The 24,457-nt window shown below is 39.3% G+C and overlaps 1 protein-coding gene and 1 long non-coding RNA gene across 2 annotated transcripts in view; one reads left to right on the top strand and one right to left on the bottom strand.

The window, feature by feature from the left end:
- LOC111093275 overlaps positions 1–19,351 on the top strand; it is a 58,808-nt gene extending 39,457 nt beyond the window's left edge. The window contains exons 2-3 of the long non-coding RNA XR_005381407.1: positions 15,961–16,064; positions 19,126–19,351. This is a non-coding gene — a long non-coding RNA (uncharacterized LOC111093275). The remainder of the gene's footprint in view (positions 1–15,960; positions 16,065–19,125) is intronic.
- AVEN (apoptosis and caspase activation inhibitor) overlaps positions 1–24,457 on the bottom strand; it is a 176,013-nt gene that overhangs the window by 54,446 nt on the left and 97,110 nt on the right. The window lies entirely within an intron of this gene.

Genomic DNA, 24,457 nt, shown 5'->3' with positions numbered 1-24,457 from the left:
TTGATTACATATTGAAAGGATAACATTTTGGATATATTTAGTTAAATAAATCATATTAGCATTAATAGTACTTGTTTCAGCATTTTATAAATAATTACTGGAAAGTCTGGAATTACATATGTAGCTCCCATTACTGAATACTACGGCCATAGATTAAAAGATTTTAAAAAGAGATCAACTTTTCTTTTTTTTAATGAGCTAACCTATAGTGTCTAGAGCTACATTTATATGATAAAATTATTTTTTTAAAACACCGGAAGTAATTACTATAAACTCAGGACAGTGGTTAACAGGGATGATAAGAAGGACCTGAGGATCTATTGTCTTATTTCTTGACCCAGGTGGTGATTTCAGGGGTATCTGCTTTATTTAAACTAAAAGTTTTTGCATGTGTGTTTTCTGTAATTGTATTTTATTTTACAATAAAAGCATGCAACAAAAAAAGATTTTCATTTTAAGCTTTCTGACATAAAAGCAGATTCTTACACATAATCTAAGAAAATTAATGCAAATGCTATTGGCAAGCCTGAAAAACATTAATTTTTAAAAGCTCCTTGAAATTTCTTTCAAATGACCATAAAATTTAAACTTATTTGGTTCCTAACCCTGTACTTTCTTTTTTAATTTTTATTTATTTATGATAGTCACACAGAGAGAGAGAGAGAGAGAGAGAGGCAGAGACACAGGCAGAGGGAGAAGCAGGCTCCTTGCACCGGGAGCCTGACGTGGGACTCGATCCCGGATCTCCAGGATCGCGCCCCGGGCCAAAGGCAGGTGCTAAACCGCTGCGCCACCCAGGGATCCCAAACTCTGTACTTTTTAAATCAAAATGATGATATAAATCTAGCAACCTTTTACTACATCTTGTTTATTAAATAATTAAGAGAGCACAAGCTGAACACTGCAATAATTTATGTCAAAGAAAAACAGAGCATTTTACAAAATTTAATGAAGCATTAAAATTTTGCAGTCTTTTAAATTACAGCATCCTTTTTGTAATTAAACTTTTTCTTATAAATTATATGGTTTCTAATAACTAAGAATTTCCTCAACGTGGAGAAAATTAATCTACCTTTTTAATGGGAAGTTAATGCTGTTGAATAGCACATACCTCTGGCTTTTGTTTGTGTTTTTAAGAAAAAGATTTATATTAGTATTCTGCTGACATAAATTTTATTAGCAAAAGAGGAAAATAAATTCCAGACTCTAGCCTCTACTCCAAACTTTAATAATGTCTAGCAACATTGGGTAATGGTAATATTACAAAGCAGAGGAAGATACAGCTAGGCAATTCTAACCTTAGAAAGACAAAACTGGTATTTCTCAAGTAGTAGTTGTGCAACTTTGGTGTGCATTAGAATCACCCTGGGAGCTTGCTTAAGATAGAAATGCCTAAGTCCTACCCAAAAGCAATTAATTCAGTCAGAATCTACAGGTGCAGTCAACATCTATTAATATTTTTCCTAAATCTCAGTGGAATACTAGTTCCCCTTAGACAGAAAACAAGGGATAGGAATGGACCGCATGAATTCTGAGCCTACTTGGCAGCCACCTCAGCAATCTGTGGCTCAGAGTAAGACCACAGAAGGAAAAGATGGGCAAGCAAAAAGCATTTTCAATGTGTGGGAGGCAACTTCCAAATATGTGAGACACAATATACACACATTCTTCAACTGATAAGAATGTTACTGAGCAGTTAGGTATTTACTCTCATTCCCTCCACTGTCACAAAGTAGAACTAAGAATAATTCTGAGCAGCCTCTAAAGAGCTTCCTTCCTAACAGGAGAACTGGATTTACAGTGAATGTAGCTAAGTATCACTTCCCAGAACACATTTAAACTTTCGTTTCCCATTCTCTGATTGTAATCTCCTTCTCTTCAGCATCTTCCCAACATACCTGCTCTTTGAGAGCCCTGATAACCTCTTCACCTCCCCTGTCCACCCTCTACCCCAGAACTAGCTGACCCTGTGAGTTCCTCTTACAAGCACACACCACCACCTTCTACTCTGCCCACCAAAATCCTAACCCTGGACTCATGGTCTACTTCTGCTTCTACATGCAACAGGGTTCCAGAGATAACAGTACAATGCAGATCTGTCCTACATTTTTTAAATTTATAGTAAAATACACATAAGTTTACCACCTTTAATAGGGAAAGAGAGAGAGTGTGGGGAGGAGCAAAGGGAGGGCGAGAGAGAGAATCTTAAGCAAGCTCCATGCCTGAGTGGAGCCCATTGCAGGGCTCTATCTCACTGCCCTGCAACCATGCCCTGTGCTGCAATAAGGAGCCAGATGCTTGACCGACGGAGCCATCCAGGTTCCCCCCACCTTAACCTTGTTTAACTGTACAGTGCAGAAGTGTTAGGTATATTCCTATTATTGCATAACCAGAACTTTTCCATCTTGGAAAGCTGAAAGTTCATTTGCCTTAAACAACTCCCCACTTTCCCAGCCCCGGGCCCTGGGCAGTGCTCCTCCAGCGGTCTGAGACTGATGATTACTCTACACACCCTATGTGCATGCCATCAGGCAGCACCACTCTCTTTGTCATGGCCTTACGTCCCTTGGTCCTATTATTTTTTATCAATACTTTATGGTATTCCTTTGTATAGCAGTCTCATCCCTAAACCTGACTTATCTTAACCCCGGCATGCTTTTTTATCCTATTGTTCTTAAAAGCACATGCTCCTTTTCTGATGATAAAAGTAATCCATGTTCAAAGCAAAATACTTAAAAAACAAGGAGGAAAAAAGGCATTGGTTCCTGAATTCCTACTACCTATAAAGAATCACTGTTAACATTAGTGATGTTAGTCTTCACAAGGTCCTGACAATCATTATGTTCTATGTGTCTGGCTGTACAGTAAAAAAAAAAAAAAAAAAAAAAAATGTTAAACATGTTAACATGTTATTAAAACATACTGGCTTTCCTTTCCTACTCTTACAAGTCCTCCTGTTAGTCACTGTCATTTTCTCTGTCCTGTTCCCCTCATGTATTAGAGCAATTCCTGCAACAACCATGAACTGGTTGCTCCTCCTACCTATAAGCCATATGCGATGTATCCCAGCAGTGTCTTCCTGACTTGCAAACGCCATTGTGGCTCTCTGCTCACAGCCCCTGAATGGCCATTGGGTAGAAAACAAAGTCTAAAATCCTTAAGACAGCGCAGAAGGCGTGCTATGTGTTCCCTGCCTACCTCATTGGCCTGACCCCGCCACTCCTCCTCTGCCTCGATGCTCCAGTAGCTGGCATTCCCTCATTCCCCTCTACTGAGATGGTTATTTCCTTTGTGCCTTGGCTCTTGCTCTTTCTTCTCTCTGGAATAATCATCCTCTATTCTCCTTTATCTAGCTCATGCCTACAGATTTAAAGTTAGCAACCTCAGGGGCACCTGCCTGGCTCAGTTCTTGATTTTAGGGTTGTGAGTTCAAGCCCCACATTGAGGGTAGAGTTTACTTTTAAAAAACAGTTTTTAGGGGATCCCTGGGTGGCTCAGCAGTTTAGTGCCTGTCTTTGGCCCAGGGCATGATCCTGGAGTCCCGGAATCGAGTCCCACATCAGGCTTCCTGCATGGAGCTTGCTTCTCCCTCTGCCTGTGTTTCTGCCTCTCTCTCTCCCTCTCTCTCTCTCTCTCTCTCTCTCTCTCTCTGTCTGTCTGTCTTTCATGAATAAATAAATATTTTTTAAAAAATAAAATAAAAAAACAGTTTTTAGAAGCCCCTGGGTGGCTCAGTTGGTTAAGCATCTGCCTTCAGCTCAGGTCATGAGATGGGGCCCTGCATCAGGCTCCTTGCTCCTTGCTCAGCAGGGAGCCTGCTTCTCCCTCCCCCTCTCCCTGCTGCTCCCCCTGCTTGTGTTCTGTATCAAATAAATAAAATCTTTTTAAAAAATTAATAATAAAGCAAAATTAACAATCATCTCTTCATTACCCCCTTCCAGGTAAGAATTCCTTTTGCCTATTCTAGCCTCAATTAGTGTCCTCCTTCTGATCACCATAATGGCCTGGACATTCCTCTGCTACTGGGCTTACCACATAGTCTCCTAATGATGCACTTGTGTGTATGTCTCTCTTACCACCAGGCTGAGGACAAGGGCCACATCGATCTCATCTCTGGATCTCTAGCAAAGTGGCAGGCACATTAAAGACATTTAATACATGTTTGATGATTCATTTTCCTTTTTTTAAAAGATTTTATTTATTTATTCATGAAAGACACACACACACACACACACACACACACACAGAGAGAGAGACAGAGACAGAGACACAGGCAGAGGGAGAAGCAGGCTCCATACAGGGAGCCTGACATGGGACTCGATCCCAGGTCTCCAGGACCACGCCCTGGGCTAAAGGCAGAGCTAAACCGCTGAGCCACCTGGGCTGCCCAATGATTCATTTTCTAAATACACTTCCTCATTTTAAAATTTTCAACAGCTAAATTCGTGTTTGCCCTTGATAATTTTTAATACCTTTCTACAGAATCTAGCTCCAATCATTTATTGTGACCATAATTTCTCCCACTGAATTTTAGTTTAAAAAAAAAAAGTGACACTCTCTACATTACAATTCTTATTCTGTTTTGGCTGCTGACAGAGAGAGGCAAAGTAATTAGGTCCAACCTCCCTAGAGATTAGTTCCAAGTCAAGGAACACTTAGAGAACACCTACCTCACGGCCAGGCTAGACTTAGTGCTGGCATTGCCTTGGTTAGATTACATTGGCATTGGGCCATTAGATGGCCCTGTGATGGGAGGTGGCTCAGGTGACAGGAGAAAAGAGTTGTTCATTTTCTAATAACCTTTTTTTCTACTTATAAAAGTAAAACAATTTTGGGGAACCCGGGTGGCTCAGTTGGTTAAGCATCTGCCTTCAGCTCAGGTCATGATCTCAGGGTCCTGGGATCCAGTCCTGCATTGAAGTCCCTGCTCAGCAGGGGAGTCTGCTTCTCCCTCTCCTTCTACCTCTGCCCCTGCTCACTCTCTCACTCTCTCTCTCAAAATAAATAAAACCTTTCCCCAAAAAAACAAGTTTTTTTTTAAATCCTGATATATATATATATATATATATACATATATGTATACAGACACCTAAAATTACCCCCATTATTCAACCATATTAAGGTAACCCCCCCTCATTGTACTTTCACCCAGTCATGGTCTGTGCTATGACTTTATATGATTTATATATACATCCTAAGTATACCATTTAAAAATCAACATTAAATCACCGATGCGTCCAAACTTACCATATATACTTTGACAATCCAAACTTAATAGCTGTATAATATTCCCTTTTATGGTCATCATACAATTTAATTATTCTAATACTGGTGGAAATTTAGATGATTTCCCATTTTTCATTATAAATCAGGACTCAATTGACTTTCTTATGCATAAATCTTTATCTGATCCTCTATTTTTAAAAAATTTTATTAAGTTTTTTAAATTATAACTCCAGTATAGTTAACATACTGTGTTATACTAATTTCAGGTGTACAATATAGTGATTCAACACTGTACATTGCTCAGTGCTCATCCTGGTAAGTGCCTTCCTTAATCCCCATCACCTATCTCACCCATCCCCCTACCCACCTCCCCTCTGGTGACCATCAGTTTGTCCTCTAGAGTTAAAAGTCTCTTTATTGGTTTGTCTTTTTTTCTTTTGCTTGTTTTGTTTCTTAAGTTCCATATATGAGTGATATCATATGGTATTTTTCTTCTCTTATTTTGCTTAGGATTATACTCTCTAGCTCCATTCATGCTGTTGCAAATGACAAGATTTCATTCTTTTTTTATGTCTGGATAATATTTCCATTATTTACAATTATAATAATTATAAATTGTATTATAATAATAATTGTAAATAATGCTGCAATAAACAGAGGGGTTTATATAGTCTTTTGAATTAGTGTTTTTATTCTTTGGGTAAATATCCAGTTCTACTTTTAATTTTTTGAGGAAACTCTGTAGTTTCCCATGGTGGCTGGACCAGTCTGGATTCCCACCAACAGTGCACAAGTGTTCCTTTTCTCTACATCCTCACCAACACTTATAGTTTCTTGTGTTTTTTAAAAGCCATTCTGACTGGTGTGATGATTCTCTATTTCTTGGTAGATTCAGAAATTGAATAGATTTGTTGGTAGATTTCTAAATTTATTAGAAAGGAGAACAACTTTTTTTATTCCTAGAAACATATTGCTATAATGCTTTCAACTAAAGGTTCTATCAATTTACTTTGCCATTAACCATATCATCAGATTGCCTCTCACACTATACCTCCTTCAATACTGAACATTATCTTCTCATCTCTATTTGTTGATTTGATAGGAAAACAGTATTTTACTTGTAATCATTTTAATCTGTGCTCCTTGGATTAGTACACGAAAATAATGTCCAATCTCACCACTAAATAGGCATTTCTATTCCTAACAATCACAGTTTCAAAATCTGGCTCATAAAAGACTAATCAGAAAAATCTCCCTGAATTAATTGACCTGGTAGCACCTATCTTTATCTCTCATCCTCCTTACTATGTTCTGCACTTATGAAGTGGTTGACATTGAATTCTTACAAGTTCACAGAAAGATAAGTACATTTTGTAAGCTCTGAGACAGTCCTCCTCACTGATTCTCCTTACCTAAGTAAAGATGGATCCATTAGCCACATGCCTCTTTCCTTCCTCTGTTTATCACTCTCTACACCAGGCCTTTTTTCAGATTAAAAAAGAAGAAAAAAAGCCCAAAGCATCTTACTTTGTACTTCTCTTTTGAAGTTGTTTGTTATTATTTCAAGAGCTATGCTAGCATCAGCGATTTCCCTCATTACCACCTCTGGGCTGATAGCTTAATAGGAAGGAAAACTTGTGCTGGTCAAACAGGACTCCATTATAGAAAATGTGACTAATTTGGAAGTCAGTGTACCCAGAGATTTCCTATATTTAGGAGCACGAAGTCCTCTGACATCAGAATCCATCCTCAAAGAGTCAACATCTCTTGAGGACATAGCTGGTTTCCCCTAGCAATTAACAACCTCTCTCAGAGTGGCTTTTACTTTATGACATTTAAAGAAAAACTGTTGGCTTTTACTTTTCATACCTCAACAACGACAATAATAGCACAGAGCAGCAGCAGCTCTACTATGTGCCAGACACTGTTCTATATACTTCACACATCGGTTAAGTTTCACAACAACTACATGCAGTAAACAGGATTATCATCCCACTTTATTGGTGAGGACACTGAGGAACAGATTATATGACTTGCTGAAGGTCAGATACTTGTGATCTTGGTGCCCACAGAGGGTCTATACTGGCCACAGAGACCTCACCCTTACCCACTATGCTGCTAAGTGCTACCATCACACAAGATTGATAGGTCTGATTTTAAAAACAAAACTAAATACAGAAAACAAGTACTTCATCAACTTGAAAAATATGGCCCTGCCATTATTATTATTGTTATCATTATTATTATTATTATTTGAGTACTCTTTCACCACAGGGATCAACTCCTAGCAGATTCAGACTCAATTGGCAGTACTCTACTAGGACAGTGCCTGTCCTTTAGGAGCTCACCATCTAACTGGAGAGAAAGACAAGTTCTAGGTGACAAACACAAAGAGTAACTACAAGTATTTCAGAAAAGAGCCTACCAGGCTTCTAGTTATGGCATAAGTCACAGGGATGAAAGGCACAGCATAGAGAATGTAGTCAGCGATTTTGTAGTAGCACTGTATGGTGACAGGTGGTAGCTATACTTGTGGCAAGCACAGCATTAACAAAATTGTTGAATCACTATGCTGTACACCTGAAACTAACAGAACATTGTATGTTGATTATATACAAAAAAGACTTTTAAAGGAACCTGCTACATATGGATAATCAGAAATAGTTTGGCTGAACAAGTAAGATTTCATTTGGAGTTGAGAGAGCAGTTGCATTCAGGTCCGCTGGGTGAGACGAGCAAGAAGGAAGTCACCAAAAGATAAAGGAATGAGAGACATGTTGAAGGCAGAGGTGGTTCTACCCAGTGGGCAAGGAGCATTCTTTAGGAAAATGGAAATCAAGGGAGTTGGAAAGATAAGTTGGGACGAGACTGTGCATTGGCCTTGAAATGGAAGTACAAGGTATTTAAACTACATCCCATAGAATGATAACAGGAATACTGACAAAGCAAGGCCATAATGAAGACTGAAAGTCTGAAAGATTCACTTGGACACTTCTCTTCCTATTCTGAAAATATAGGTACAAGACTCACACTCAATGTAAGCACATCCACAAATCTCAGTGAACGCCAGGAAAAAACAACAAAAGAAAAACTCAGGGCATACGCTGACTAGACATGTTGGTATTGTCTGCCCCTCTCTCTCCCAATCTCTCTCTCTCTCTCCCTCTCCCTCTCTTTCTCAGGTCTTTTATCCCTTCCACTGAATAAGAGTTTATATGTGGGGGTGGGAGATGAGCTGTGGGGACCAGGATAAGGCTAGGGAGAGAGACTGGAAGAAGTGGTTAGCGGCAAGCCTACAATTCGTTTTCTTCCTTTGAAAGTGGAAGGGACTGGGGTATGGAAATGCTCCTAGGAAAGAAAAGGGTCAGTTCAGCTGGTCTATACTCCAAGTAAACAACGAGTGTCAGGTCTCTTGACAAAAAAAATATGTGGAGGTATTTACTAGCAGGAGAGTCCTTATCTATGGAATCATTTTAGCATAATGTACCTAATTTGTCTAGAGTTACTTATGGTTAACAAATATGGAATCTTTGACTTTATGGAGTATAGTCCCTTCGAAAATAGGTCAGCCATCAGAATAAAAAATGGAAGTTCTTCCTAATGGAAAGAAACAGTATCCTAATGTACCACAGGCATTGCCTAGAGACCTTGTACCCTACCCTGGCATCTTAACACAGCCAGAGAAGACCTGGGGAGTGGGCTCACAGTCCTGTTCTCACCATGTTTTGTGGTGTCTCAGGACCACTGTGTCCTTGAACATTACTGTAAAGGCTGATGTGGCCTAAGACAGGATTCTTGTGAATCTGATTTAACAGTCTTACCCTCTGTGTTATCTCAGAGACCGCTTCTGAACAGCTTATTTTATGAAAAGCATGTTCTGTTTTACTTCTGATACTTTAATTTATTGTTCTTGTTATTCTGTGACCACATCCTTAAGATACAATTCTTTGTAAAAAGCTCAATCAAGGTTTTGTTAGGAATGAATGAATATTGAATTCATGTCTGTATTCCAGGTATGCTAGTCAGTATTAGTATAAATATTAATGTAAATAAATCTGATGCTTTCAGAGTTAACCTAAGAACATATATTTTAAGGATGTGAATTTTATACTATAATTAGAACGTTTGTGCAAGATTGAGGCCAATACATTAAAAAGAGAGAAGCTAGAAAGAAGGGAATATAAGCTTGATAATTTCCATTCTTTGTTCCATTTCAATGAAACAACCTTATTAGGCAGAAAAAGGAATTAGTAATGTAAGATTTAGTCAAACATTGTTTTACCCATTGAAGGAATGAGTACTTGGAAATTTATTCTATCCCTGAAACATGTATTTAACTTCCATAATGTTAATGATAATTATAGGTAACCTTAACAATAATAGTCAAACAGATGCATTAATGAAGAGTAATCACAGTTACTTCACCTAGGCATATTAATTGATTTTTTTCTCCGACTTCCAAATTCTAGGACATGCAATTGTGCGAGCCTGCAATGTCACAAATGTAGAGCAGAGACAGGCAAGGCTTTTCTGGTAAAGGGCTGATCGGTAAATACTGTAGGCTTTGCGGGTCACCTGGTCTCTGCTGCAACTTCTCAACTCACTATTATAGTGCAAAAAGCACTCAAAGGCAATAAGTAAATAAATGGGTGTGGCTGTGTTCCAATAAAATTTTATTTACAAAAGCAGGCAATGGGCCGGATTTAGCCCTCAAGTGTAACTGGTCCACCTCTGATGCAGACCATCTCTGTGTCCACTAACAACTTACTGAACACCTGAAGTGTATTCAGAGAACCAGAGATCAGTCAGGCCCACATTCTCCAAAAAGTAACAAAAAGCTGCTCAATAACATAAAGCAACATGTACTGAGCATAAAGAAGTTGAAATGAGGTACAATTTAGACAGGCAGAAATAGGGTTCACAGGGCAGTGCTTCCAAGGAGAGGAAAATAGCTGAGTAAAGATACAGAGAAGTTTTAAAATGATCATGGAACTGGGACGCCAGGTTTGAGAGAAACACAAGACCAGTGTAGGAATTCGGGTTGGACAGCCAGCTCTACGTGAAGTAGGGGACAGGGTAGTTTTCAAACCCTACAGGCCTGTATGTGATTATGAGGTAGTCAACAGAAGGCTGTTAGATCTAACATAACTTTTTTTTTTAAAAGATTTATTTATTTATTTATTTATTTATTCATTCATTCATTCATTCATTCATGATAGATAGAGAGAGAGAGAGAGGCAGAGACACAGGAGGAGGGAGAAGCAGGTTCCATGCTTGGAGCCCGACGCGAGACTCCATCCTGGGACTCCAGGATCGTGCCCTGGGCCAAAGGCAGGCGCTAAACCGCTGAGCCACCCAGGGATCCCCCAGATCTAACATAACTTTTAAGAGCAGGGCAGTCCTGTGGAACTTTCTGCATGTGGGAAACACCTCATATTTCACTGTCTAGTGTTGTCTGTAGACTTTAGTGGATTCTTTGAGAGTCTTTCAATAACCAAAAAAAGGTATTTGTACATGCCACTTACATAACATATAAACATATCTCAAATTATGCTTTTCATGACACATTTTAAAGGCTTTCCTATGACGGTCTTGTCTGCTCATAGAATTTTTCAAACCATTCTGAAACATCAAAGTTAAATAGGTGTAAAGCATTCAGAAAGAACATACTCCTGCTTCTCTTGTAGAATATTCCATTGTTACAGATCCATGATTATTGGCAGTATTTGAAGAAGGAAGTAGGTAACAAACAATTGAAAAACTTTGGTTCCTATTCTGAATTAAACAGAAAAGGCCTGCAATTCTATTTGTCAAACTAGTTGTATTTGCAACATACATTATGTAGCTGATTGTAGTTAAGTGTATCTTTGCCTTATCTACAAATATCCTTAGTTGTAAAAACTTTGTTTTAAAAGAATTATTCATGTCAAAATTAGAATTGAAACCCATTCTTCATTAAACTCTGTATCAACTATGTTGATTTTTACATATCTTCTCATTTATAGAATAACTTAATGATGACACAAGCCTCTTGGGCCTTCCTCCTGGTGATCCCCTAAACCAACTACCAGAAAAAGTACCACTCTATCTCATTCTAGCAATATCATTTCTGCAAAGCCTCAGGACAAATGATTAATCAGTGCTGGCAGTGGAAGGAGAGAAATCTGCCACAAATAGCCCATCTGATATCTTCCTTTCTTTAAAGACAAGCCCACAGCTGCTCACCTGATTCCAACACAATTAAGTCTTTGAAGCCCATTTAGGACACTGGCTGAAGAAATGGGTAAAAGAAGAATGGGACTGTTCATGGTCACTGACTTCCCCAGTGCTCCAGTCACTGCAGCGACAATGCTGCGCCAGTCCTGGGGCCATCAGATCAGAAGGCATAGCTTCTAACACAGATGTGGAGTTAACGGGCATTTACTGCACAAGACACTTAAAAGTAGTATCTGTGTACATGCACTGGGCGAGGGCTGCATAGCATAAACTAGTGAAACTACAGTAAATGAGATATGTAATTCAGGAGATTTTTATCTAAGAAGGTACTATAGCAAAGTTCATTTATAATGCTGAGTCTTTCTGAAGTGAAAGGAAGAATTCCAAACCATGGCTAGAATTCAACTCCTAACTCATTTGAAATGAAAAGCTCTTAATTATATTTTATACAGCTTCAGAGACTGGAATTCTATACCTCCTTTGGTGCACTGTTCTAATATTATCATTAAGAAAGCATTCTTTAGGGCAGCCCCGGTGGCACAGCAGTTTAGCGCCACCTGCAGCCTGGGGTGTGATCCTGGAGACTTAGGATTGAGTCCCACGTCAGGCTTCCTGAATGGAGCCTGCTCCTTCCTCTGCCTGTCTCTGCCTCTCTCTCTCTCTCTCTCTCTGAATAAATAAATAAATAAATAAATAAATAAATAAATAAATAAATAAATAAATATTTAAAAAAAAGAAAGCATTGTTTAGGTCTCAAAATCCTCTGTATTATTTAACTCGTTTTCCTCTTAGTTATTCCTTTTTTTTTTTTTTTTTTTAAGCAAATGAAGATAGTGGACAATAGTCTTTCTGTAGCAACACTTTATGTGTAAGATATCATTTTCATCTCAATCATCAATTTTTGTAAGATTCATTCATTTATTTAGAGTGCTCGCCTGCACATGACCAGGAGAGGGACAGGGAAGAGGGCAGAGAGGGAATTTTCAGCAGAATCCTTGCTAAGTACAATGCCTGATGCAGGCACTCAAGCCCCTGACCCTGAGGTCATGACCTGAGCTGAAATCAAGAGCTGGATACTCAACTGACTGAGCCACCCAGGTGCCTGCTATCAACAGTTTTAAAATAACTTCTCGGGCAGCCCAGGTGGCTCAGCAGTTTAGTTCCACCTTCAGCCCAGGGCCTGATCCTGGAAACCCAGGATCGAGTCCCGTGTCAGGCTCCCTGCATGGAACCTGCTTCGCCTTCTGCCTGTGTCTCTGCCAATCTCTCTCTCTCTCTCATGAATTAATAAATAAAATCTTTAAAAAAATAAAATAAAATAACTTCTCAGATGGGAGGAAAAGGAAAACACTGCAACACTGCCTATATACATTTGCGAGGCACATATTGACCAAAAATGTTTAAAATGTGAAAAGAAGTACTTCCTGGAATCTAGAAAACCCAGTAAAATTAAGTAGTTTTCTATTCCTGTCCTTTCCCTGGCTAACCAGTCTGAACTCTTGTGTTTTCTTAGGAACCCTACTTATCACCCCTTTCATTTTAGCTTCTCTTCTATGAATTCTTTTCACACCTTTCCTACAATAGGAAAAACAACATCCGCACTGAGTATACCGGGAAGGCCCTTCCAGGCACTGCTCCTAACCTATTCAGATAGAACACAGAGATCTTTTTCTACCATGGAAGGTAAGAAATAACGAGAGAGTTTACGAAGTGAGTGACACTCACACTCAGGTCTCCTCTCGCACAAGCTTCTTCCAAGGCCCTGGGGAGCCCAGTGATCAAGTCACATAGTCACATGATTTTGTAGAACTTGCAAAAGATATTTTAACTGCAATCTGTTAAGACATTCTTTCCACTTGGCCCTTACCCTTTTCCTTGTAAGAGGTAGCTCTGGTGGGCCCCGAGCCTTGGAGATCTACGTAAAGGGAATTTGTATGGTCAGTTTGGGTTTATTAAGACATATGTTCATGGTTTGCAATCACTTCTGTCATGCCAGTCGTCATGGTACAGGAAGAACTTGCAGGAATTGTCCTGTTGGGCCACCGCACTCAGCTTAGGACACAGACAGGGCTGGCGCACTCACTATGTGTCCTGTCAGCCCTGGTGATGACGTTTGTAGGTAGTGCGGAAGAAACAAGGTCCGGAATGTATAGACTCAAAAGTGGATCCATGCAAAACTCTTCCAACCATCAAACAAGTAAAACTGCAGGCTCGAGATTCAGTTCTCTCCAACACATGGTCTAAATGAACATTCTCTGTGTTCATTAATAGCAGTCCCACTATTAAAGAACATTCCATAAAACTCAGGATAAGCCACTACCACTAAAACAAGAACAAACTGGTTACTGAGTGTTGTCAACTCAAAGATAACGCCTGGGAGGCCCAGCAGTGGAGCCTCTGCCTTTGGCTCAGGGTGTGACCCCGGGGTCCTGGGATCGAGTCCTGCATCGAGCTCCCTGCAAGGAGCCTGCTTCTCCCTCTGCCTCTCTGTGTGTCTCTCTGTGTCTCTCATGAATAAATAAATAAGTCTTTTAAAAACAAAAAACAAAGATGAGCCCTCTACACAAGGAATTTAGAAAGCTCTGAAATCTTACAACTCGTGTTATGAAAGACATTGGAAAAAAAAAAAAAAAGAAAGACATTGGAGAGATGTTCCTAAGTTTGACAAAAGAAACAAGGACAGCGGGGGTAAAGCGGGAGATGCAGCTGAGGAAGGCGAGGCCGCCCCTGAGAGCCAGAGCGCAGACCACGGCGCCAGCGCCAGCACACCGGGCTGCAGGGTGTCCGGTGTGGGAGGGGGAAGCCCAACAACAGGGACGGTGGAGCAGGCTGGGCACTCTCCAGGAAGCGCCGGCCAGGGAGACAGCTCTTGCTGCCGCTGGGGCTCTGAAGCCGGACGGCGGTGGGATGCCCGGCCTGACCACCTGGGATCAGCACATGATATGCGGGTCTCATCAGCTCAGCACCCAGGGTCCTACTCGTCCCTGACGCATTCTGCTTCCCACGCACCTTCTGTTCCCTCCCAGTCTCTGTGTGGACTGAGTCACCGAGCACAGGAAGGTTAATCCTGGTCGCCCGGAGAGTTGATTGTCACACTGTCAATGACTTTTTATCATGAGCGATGGCTTTGACTGAGTGACCAAACCTCAGAGCTACCGACCATCTCTCTACTGACAGGACTGAAGCCAACCCCGGGGTCAAAGGAAAAGTAGAAGAGCACCTGTGGGCCAGGAGCTGGGGCTGGCCTTGGGGGCCACCGATGACGGAAAGGAGGCTAGTTTTCAAGGCTGCTAAATTTACAGATGCTTTGAGGATTCATCAGATTTTTAATTGTTAAATAAACTATGAAACTAAAGAAATAATTCTCTACCACCATTACAAAATTAGAATCTGTTTTGGCAACCTAAATTTGCACACAAAATGAAAAAAAAAAAGCCATTACTGTGACTAATTACTCTTTACTACCCTTTTCAAAGATAGATCAAAACACCCTTTAACAAATGTCAATTCAATTTTACTGCTAAAGATTAGCAGCAGGTGATAAATGGGAAACACAGTGTCCCTAAATACACAGTGAAGCAGAGCAGTTTAATCTTCACATATCTAAGAAGGGAAATTTATTCAGAACAAATAGGAACATAAGGCATGAAACTACTAGGGAAGTGAATAAAAAGTATCTGATAACAGGCTGATGAATACAAATATGCTCCGTTATAACTGGCGGAACTGCTGCTAAAAACAACCATCCAGCCAGTCCTTTCTCCCCAAGTGCTGCAGATCAATTGTCTGCTTGAGACCTACCAAAGGAGTCCTATAAATGCACCAGCATCTTGAACAGATTAGAAAAAAGAGTCCTAATAGGACAGGAAGTCCTCAAGACAATAGAAGAAAATTAACAAATGCCTTCCATCATTTTACAAATAAGCTGCTATCTCTCTCCGTCCCTCTATCTGTGCTTTCCTCATCTTTTCGGAACAAGCAGAATCGTGTTCCAAAGTCAAGAAGACCTTATTAGGGGAATAAAGATTCGATTCGGGATAGCACCTTGATACACAGCCACTCGAGACACGGAAGTACAGTATGACACTAGTACTATTTGGGTCCATCCAACAAAGAACCACTTTGGTAATTCTTAAAGACAGCTGATTAACTAAAAACTAATTTTAAGTCCAGTTTAATTAAGCCAAGTAATTCGGGTCCTAGACATAAAGAGTTTCTACAAAAGAATGTTAGCATGAATAAAATATACATAAATTACAATCCATGAATCTTTACTCAAAGACTTTTTGAATAAAATATTCCCTCTTCCTTTCACATGAAACAGCCTACAGATATTTTCTTGCTAACTGTAACATGCTATAGGAATAGTCACTATGGACCCAAAATCAAGATTATCACATTAAATATGAAATTCTGAATGAAAAGTAGTGTGTTATAATTTAAGAAATACTGAGGACTGCATGATAATCATGATGACCATGGTTTCATGATTTTTAAATATTCTTTTTTCTTCTCTAGGCAAATCCTGTAGTTTAGGTGCATACACCACCTACTCCTTAGGAATAAAAAGAAGCTACAATTTTCCATTGGTGCTTTTCTCTCAGAATGACTACCACTGACAGGTACGGCACAAACAATAAGCACATTATTTATAGTCTGAATCATAAACCTTTATCCCTCTTCACTTAAAGAGAGGCAGCTTTCTAAAACTTTCAAAAATTTAAATATTTAATTCCATATATAGGATCATCTGTGTGGGTTTATTTTGCAGTTATTTCACTCAGCACATAATCATCAAATTAAAAGACCTTTTAAAAGGTCCCTTTGGGGATCCCTGGGTGGCGCAGCGGTTTGGCGCCTGCCTTTGGCCCAGGGCACGATCCTGGAGACCCGGGATCGAATCCCATGTCAGGCTCCCGGTGCATGGAGCCTGCTTCTCCCTCTGCCTGTGTCTCTGCCTCTCTCTCTCTCTCTGTGACTATCATAAATAAATTAATTAATTAAAAAAATAAAAGGTCCCTTTCATTTATTTATTTGCAAAAATAAACTATGCTAAATATTTTCACTAAATTCATTAAATAGTATTACAGCAAAACTAAATATTTCATTTCAAGTATTTTCAATTTCATCTTCCTTTTCTTAATAAAGAGCTTGACTGGGGCACCTAGGTGGCTCAGTCTGTTAAGTATCCAACTCGGTTTCAGCTCAAGTCATGATTTCAGGGTCGTGAGATAGAGCCCTGCTTTGGGCTCTGCATTCAATGAGGAGTCTGCTTCTCTCCCTCTCCCCCTTCACCACCTCCCAGGTTGTCCACTCACTCGCTCTCGCTCTCTCTCTCTCTCTCTAAAATAAATAAATCTTAAAAACAAAAGAGTTTGATTACTGGAATTCATGTAGTAAGCAGAATACAAAATCCAATTGGTTAGAAGTTCCCCTTCTCACAATCAGAAGTATAGCTAACTTGCAACAGAGAAAATAGCTCATCATAAACAAAATAATCCCTCTAACCCAAGAGAATCTTCACACTCACTTGGATGAGATTGATCCTGAGATGGCACTGATCTCCAGAAAAATAAATCACAATGAGAAGCATTATCCAGCATCCTATAAAGTTAAACATAGTCCCAGCATGTAAAAAGACTAGAAAATCGCCCAGTTGATGAAGAACATCTTATCAGGTGAAGATGCAGACCACTAAGAGTAGCACTAGATGTTATAGACAAGCTACACCTACTGATGCAAATGAGCAGAAATATGAGAAATAAAAACAAGTTTTGAGGACTTTTGGTCCACTTGGTAATATACACTACTTAGTAAGATACAGTTAAAAACTGCCAAATTGGTTGTATTTCCAAATCAACAAACTAGTTTGGAGTCTCCATTTCTACCAGTGGATACACATATTGAAAAGTCATAGAGCAATCCTGTCAGTTACATGGGCAGGCACTGAAGACAAACATAGTTCCCAAGACAACTTGACACACATTGATATTGCAAAGCATATGTTTCTAGAAGATTACTTCTATGAGGAGGTTAAACTGCAAAAGGAATGATATAAAACATGAGGAAAAATGATAGTCCTCTTAATTCAGAACTATTTTTAAATTGCAGCTCTCAACACATTCGTGGTTTGTTGAATCAATTTAATGGGTATCAGTGTTTTCAAATGAAATAAATAATAAAATATATCAAAGACACTGCATATAGTGAATGAAAGATTTATTTCATGAATATTTTATTTCTGGTGTGTGTGGGGAAGGGTAGCTAAATAAACTATTTTTTACTTTGCTCCTGTTCAAAAAGTTTGAAAGCCACTGCCTCAAACATTGCCTTTACAAGACAGAACATGAGTAATCAGGGCTTGAGATGAAGGAAAATGTGGAAGGATCGTGGTCCTTCTCATACCCTGGCAGCTCCAGAATCACAAAGGTTACTCTAAGCAAATCCCAACCTATTATTCTGACATCCAGTTTTAATATGTGGGGTTTTTTTCTCACAGCCCAAGCAATTTTCTGACACCAGTTGTGTGTCCTACAGTTCAATCCACCTCTGACACTATCTACCTAGAGATATCATCAGATTCCATAGGTTAAGGACTCAGTCCCAAAGACATTCAAATGTCAATCACAAGCATAAAGTTATTACTTATGCTTCTGACCAACTGGTTAATAAATTCGAGGTCCCAGGACACCCTCCCATACCCACCACACAGGTTAGATTAATTCACTAAAACAGCTCACAGAACTCAGTAAACCATTTTTCTCTCTAAATCATTAGTTTGTTACAAAGCATATAACAACAGAACGGCAAGATAAGAGAGATGCATAGGGCAAGGTATGGAAAGAGCACAGAACTTTTGTGCTCTCTGAACATGCCTCTCTCCCCAAATCTCCACAAGTTCACCAACCAGAAAGCTCTCCAAACCCTGTCCTTTCGGGTTTTTATGGAGGTTTCACTATACAGGCATGACTGATTAAATCCTTGTCCATTACCAATGAATTCAACCCCCCAGGCCTTCTCCCCTCCCAACCCTCTCATCACAAAGTTGGTTCTCCTGGTGACCAGCTCCTATCCTTAAGTGTGCTCCAAAAGTCATTTATCTCATTAACATAATAAAAGATACTTTTAGAGTTCTTAGCACTTGGGAAATATTAAGGCACTCTATACCAGAAATGGGGACAAAGATCAAATACATACATTTCTTATTATGAATCACAATATCACACAAACACACTGTGTCCCTAGAGAGGAGTGGAATATATTCCCAAGAGAGCCCTTTTCTCTCTCTGTTCTACACATTGCTGGAGTATAATCGTCTTTTGGAAGTAGCAACAAGGCTGTAAAGCTCTAAGATAACATGGCTGGAACTAAGCAATCTGTCCAGCTTTGTGCGGAGCTGCAGAGAAAACTTAGGCGATCACAGGACAACCATACAGTGGCCAAGAACAGCATTCCATACTTCAATAATCATGACAAGATGGAGAGCTGCAGAGAGGAAGCCAGTTATCACTATGACACAATGAACATCCTGCCCATATCTCTATCAAATGGCTGTAAACCTGGCAAGCCTAGAATGCAGAAGAAAAAAAAAAATCTTTCTTCTCAACTATAACATTCAATCTGTTAAAATGACTGCTTCCCCCCCACACACACAGATTCAACCCATTGTCATTATCTTTACAGAACTGATGAGATGTTGCCTGCAATACAGTCACTTTGTAGCATGACTACAACATACATCGACACACTGGCTGCGATGAAGGTCTCCAAAAGAAACCATCCTTTTTGGGGATCCCTGGGTGGCTCAGCGGTTTAGCGCCGCCTTCTGCCCAGGGTGTGATCCTGGAGACCTGGGATCGAGTCCCGCATTGGGCTCCCTGCATGGAACCTGCTTTTCCCTCTGCCTATGTCTCTGCCTCTCTCTCTCTGTCTCTCATGAACAAATAAATAAATAAAATCTTAAAAAAAAACTGTCCTTTTTTAAAAGCTACAAGAAATCAAAAAGCAGTTCTACTACAACTAAATTATATAGTCAGAACACTATCTCCTCTTTTAGAGTTAAGGCAACTAAGAAAGGGAAAATCTTTACTCTCGAGGAACCAAATGGCTCCATCTCCAAAATAACCTCAAGGATCCAAACTTGCCAAGATACTTACGAGGTGATCTCTCTTTTCTAAAAAGATAAAATAAAAATAAAACATAGAACAAATACATTAAATGTGCGATCCTGTTAAATGTATATAGCCAACACACATTCATGGCCATACATAACTTTAAACCTTTTAACTTTAAATTCCCTCATAAAGACAGAAAGGATTCTAAAAGTATTCAGAAGAGAAAGCAGTGAAGCCTCATTCAAAATCCTATTTCATAAAAAAAAAAAAAAAGAAAAAGAAAGACACAGAATCACTAATAAGCGATTTCCACTTTGAAGACTTGGATCACAAGTTATTAAGACAGATCAACCAGCTTAGATCCCAGTTATCAAACATGTTTAAAATTAAAAATCAGTTTCAGCAAAAGGAGAGGGCAAATCCATAATGATAAAAGATAGGTTTAAGAAAAGGAATTTTCATTACTAAAGAAATCCCTTTTTTTTCTCATGGCTAAGGCTCAATCTACTACTTAGCAAAAACACCTAGTGAAATTAAAATAACACGTTTAAAAAGATCTTTAGGAGTTGTATTTCACGCAATTCTTTTAGAAACCCAAAGGAATGGAAAAGAGCTTGCAGGGGGCAGAGGGTGTCACTATCTACATGTTCATCTGGTTTTGTTGTTTGGATTGATTGATCTCAAAATAACCTTGAACAGCCGTTCAGAGCAATACCAAGCATCAAGCTGGTCCCCTTTACTGCAACCTCTTTGTTAAGTAGACTCTCAGCAGCATATTAACGTCCACACTAACAAGGAAGACTAACTGGTAAATTATGGATATATTTAACTTTTTGCATTGTAAAATCAATACACCACAGAAACAAATACTACGCATTCACCTAGCATCTTGGTTACACAGTAGCTCAGAAAGGAAGTAACTCAGTGAAAAGAACATGGGCTCTAGTATCAGAAAGATTAGGTCCGAACTCCAGCTCTACCACCTTCTGATTATGTAACTGGAAGCTACCCATCTAAACCCTAAATCTCAGTTTCCTTAGCTGTAAAGGGTAAATGAGAAGATCTACTTAATAGGGTTGGGTAAGAATTAAATAAAATTACGTATGGAATTAAATAAAATCACGTATGGAATGCAGATAGTACACTGCCTGACACATTATAGGTCTCAAATATTATTTACCTTGAAAATAATCATGCCCATCTCAAACCCCAGAAAGTATTTCTGATTTTCAATTCATTTACCTAGGAAGAGACGGAACTGAAGCATAGGTCACTAAGGTCCCTTTCAGAAGTGATGTGACCCACTGAAGTGCTAGGATTCCATGGTAATAATGTACAACAGACATGATTATTGTACTGTGATGGCTACACTCTCCTATTTTGAACCACAAATTTACAAACTGAAAGTTCTGAAACTCTTAAAGTGAAGAAAGCACTTTGTCGTAAGTTGCCATAAAATAATTTTCGAGAGGAGCACCTGGCTGGCTCAGTCAGTTGAGCATTTGACTCTTGAATGCAGCTCAGGTCAAGATCTCAGGGTTGTGGGCAGCCCGGGTGGCTCAGCGGTTTAGCGCCTGCCTTGGGCTCAGGGCATGATCCTGGAGACCCGGGATTGAGTCCCACCTCGGGCTCCCAACGTGGGATTCGATCCCGGGTCCCCAGGATCGCGTCCTGGGCCAAAAGCAGGCGCTAAACCGCTGCGCCACCCAGGGATCCCACACATTTAGTGTTGTAATACTACAGGCTAGAAATGTGCTAAAGAGTAACTTTAATTTTCTGGAAGCAGAATCATAAAATGAAGCACCTGTACAATTTAAAATATAGGAATAGGACTTTCATTAAATGAGTACATTATCAAAAATCTACAGTAAACATTATACATAATGGAGAAACTTTAGAATCATTCCCACTAAAGTAAAAAACAAAGATGTCCTCCATCCCTGCCTCTATTCAACATCATGCAAAACCCAGTGTGGTAAGAAAAAGAAGTCAATGGTTCAAGAAGTAGATAGCAAAAAAACAAGACCAGTCCTGTCCACAGACAGCACGGTTGACTACATGGAAAATGCAAAAGTATCTACAAATTATAAGAATTCATGAGAGTTCACTGAGGTTCCTGAATCCAATGTGTTCCACTGATAACTAGAAAATATAATTAACCAAAAAAAAAAAAATTCTATGCACCATATCAACACAACTATAAATCACCTAAGAATAAATACACTAAGATATGTCAAAGCTTCTTGTGGAAAAAAAGTTGTAACATCTCATTCAAGGATATAAAAAAAAAAAACTAAATAAATGGAATACTGTGCCATCAATGTGGCTAGGAAAACTTAATGTCATAAACAAGTCGGGTCTTCTCCCATTACTTATAAATGCAAATCCAAATGAAATCCTTAAGTTTGGGGTTATTTTTTAGTGTGTGTGTATTATTTAACAACCTATTCCTAAAATTCACATGGATGAAGAACAGTTAAGAAGAGCCAAGACAGTTTTAAAGAATAACAAATTGGGAGTCTTGCTTTCTCATATATTAAGACTTATTATATAACTATAATAATTAAAGAGTGTGGTATTAGTGCAATTAAAGATAATGCAGTGATTTAAAAAAAAAAGAGAGAGAGACTCCAGAAACAGACCCTTATGTTTTGATTAAATCCATGGGGAAAGGATAGCTAATTCAATTAATGATGCTGGGGCAACCGATTAGCCATTTGGAAGAAAGGAAAATAAAATCCTGCTTTGGGCTGAATCATATCCTTCTAAAATTTGTATGTTGAAGTCCTAGCCCTCAGTGTGGTAGTGTGTGGAGATGGGGCCTTTGGGAGGTGATTAGATTTAGGTAAGTCATAGGGTGCCCATGACGGGGTTATTAGTACCCTCACAAGGAGAGACACCAGGGAGCTACCCATGTTCTCTCCCCCATTCCCCACCATGTTAGGACACAGAGAGAAGCTGACCACCTGCAGTCCAAGGAGAGCTCTCACCAGAAACCTACGATGCTGGCTGGCACCTTGATCTTGGACCTCTAGTCACAAGGACTGTGAGAAATTAAGTTTGTGGTTTAAACCACCCAGTCTGTGCTATTCTGTTATGGCAGCCCGAACTAATACACAGGTCTACTTTATAAAAATGTAAAAAAAAAAAAAAAAGAAAGAAAGAAAAAAAATCAAGCTAATTAAATAACTACATATGAAAAAAATCAGGAAATTTAAAGAAAAGAAAGTAAACATATTCATACGATCTTGGTAGAAAAGAAGGATTTCTTAAAGCAATATATCAGAAACAACAAAGGAAAAGCTGGTAAATTTGGTTGCTCTAAAATTTACAAGTTGTGTTCAACAAAAGACACCATGGCCCAAGAAAAATATAAGCCATTCTCTTTTTGCCATGTGAGGGGACAATGAGAAGTCAGGGGAGCCTCGGAGAGGACCCTCAGAAGAACTGACCATGCCAGTGTGCCAATTGTGCACGGGCCAGCCTCCAGAACTGTGAGGAATGAAATTCTGTTGTTCTAAGCTGCCCAGTCTGTGGTGCTTTGTCATAGCAGCCTGACTGGACTAGGGCAGATGAGAACAGATTTTTTCTTTTTTTCTTTTATCGTTTGTCCATTTTGAGTCCTATCTGTAAAACACTTATCCACTTCAGGATCTCAAAGATTTTCTCTGGTTTCTACCCAGAAGTTGTAGCCTCGGTTAGAAATCCATGATCCATTTTGCTTTATTTTATTAAGTGTGCAAGGTTAAAAAAAAAATTAATATGTCATTTTAAGGGAGAAAATATTTTCTCAAAAAGCATTAACAGGTCATTTTAGGGGAGAAAATATTTTCTCATGTTACCAATAAAAAAAATAATATCTTAGTTGTGGGGGTGCCTAGCTGGCTCAGTCAGTGCAGCATAAAACTCTTGATCTCAAGGCTATGAGTTCAAGCCCCACATCAGACACAGAGCTTACATTAAGAAAAAAATGAAAAAAGTAAAAAAAAAAAAATTAACATCCAGTTCTAGAATATACAAAGAACTCCTACAAATCAAAAGTGCTTGCATTTATCCAGAACCTCTTTGCAGCACTTTATTAATCAACACGCCATACTGCGTTCAGTCTCCTACAATCGAGAATGTGTAAATCGCATGATCAGAATAAACAATACAGTTGCAACTTCAAACAAGCTCTGATGTCTAACCACAGAATCACATTTCCCGCCAAACCCACAGCACCAGATACGGCTGCTGCTTGTAACCCCACTGTCACTAAATCCTCGAGCCTTCCAGCAGCCTTCCACTCTTCCCTCTTCTTCACTATAGTTATCACTGGATTGTGGTCACCAGAATTTTGATCTGATTTTAATCACCAACTATAATTCATGTATTGCCAGAGGTTAAAATGACATCACGTTAGGACTAGAAATCAATATTAGTTGTCATCTATGGAGTAACATGTACAACTGAATAAATTATGCTAAGGACAAAGTCCCTTAGAGAGGTAAACTCTAAAGCCACAATAGAGAAGAGAGAAAGAGACCCATAGAGATCACTGCCACACTGGAAAGGTACAAAATGTATTGGAAAGGATTTTAAACTAGGAATCAGGGAAACTAAATTCCAATCTAAACCCTGTAATGTAGCTATTCATTACATAATGTAATATCCCTAATCTTCAGCTTTCTCATCCTTTAAAATAGGATGAAATGATTGTTAAAAGTTCTGGAAATTCTAGGGGCGCCTGGGGGGCTCAGTCAGTTAACCATCTGCCTTCAGCTCAGGTCATGATCCTGGCATCCTGGGATGGGGCCCCACATAGCAGGGAGCCCTTCTCTCCCTGCCCCTCTGCCTGCTGCTCCCCCTGCTTGTGCTCTGTCAAGTGAATAAATAAAATCTTTTAAAATAAAGTTCTGGAA

This window comes from Canis lupus, chromosome 30 (genome assembly GCF_011100685.1).
Source record: "Canis lupus familiaris isolate Mischka breed German Shepherd chromosome 30, alternate assembly UU_Cfam_GSD_1.0, whole genome shotgun sequence".
Classification (NCBI taxonomy): domain Eukaryota; kingdom Metazoa; phylum Chordata; class Mammalia; order Carnivora; family Canidae; genus Canis; species Canis lupus.
Note: the sequence above shows the minus strand (reverse complement) of the source record. Positions and strands in the feature narration are given on the sequence as shown.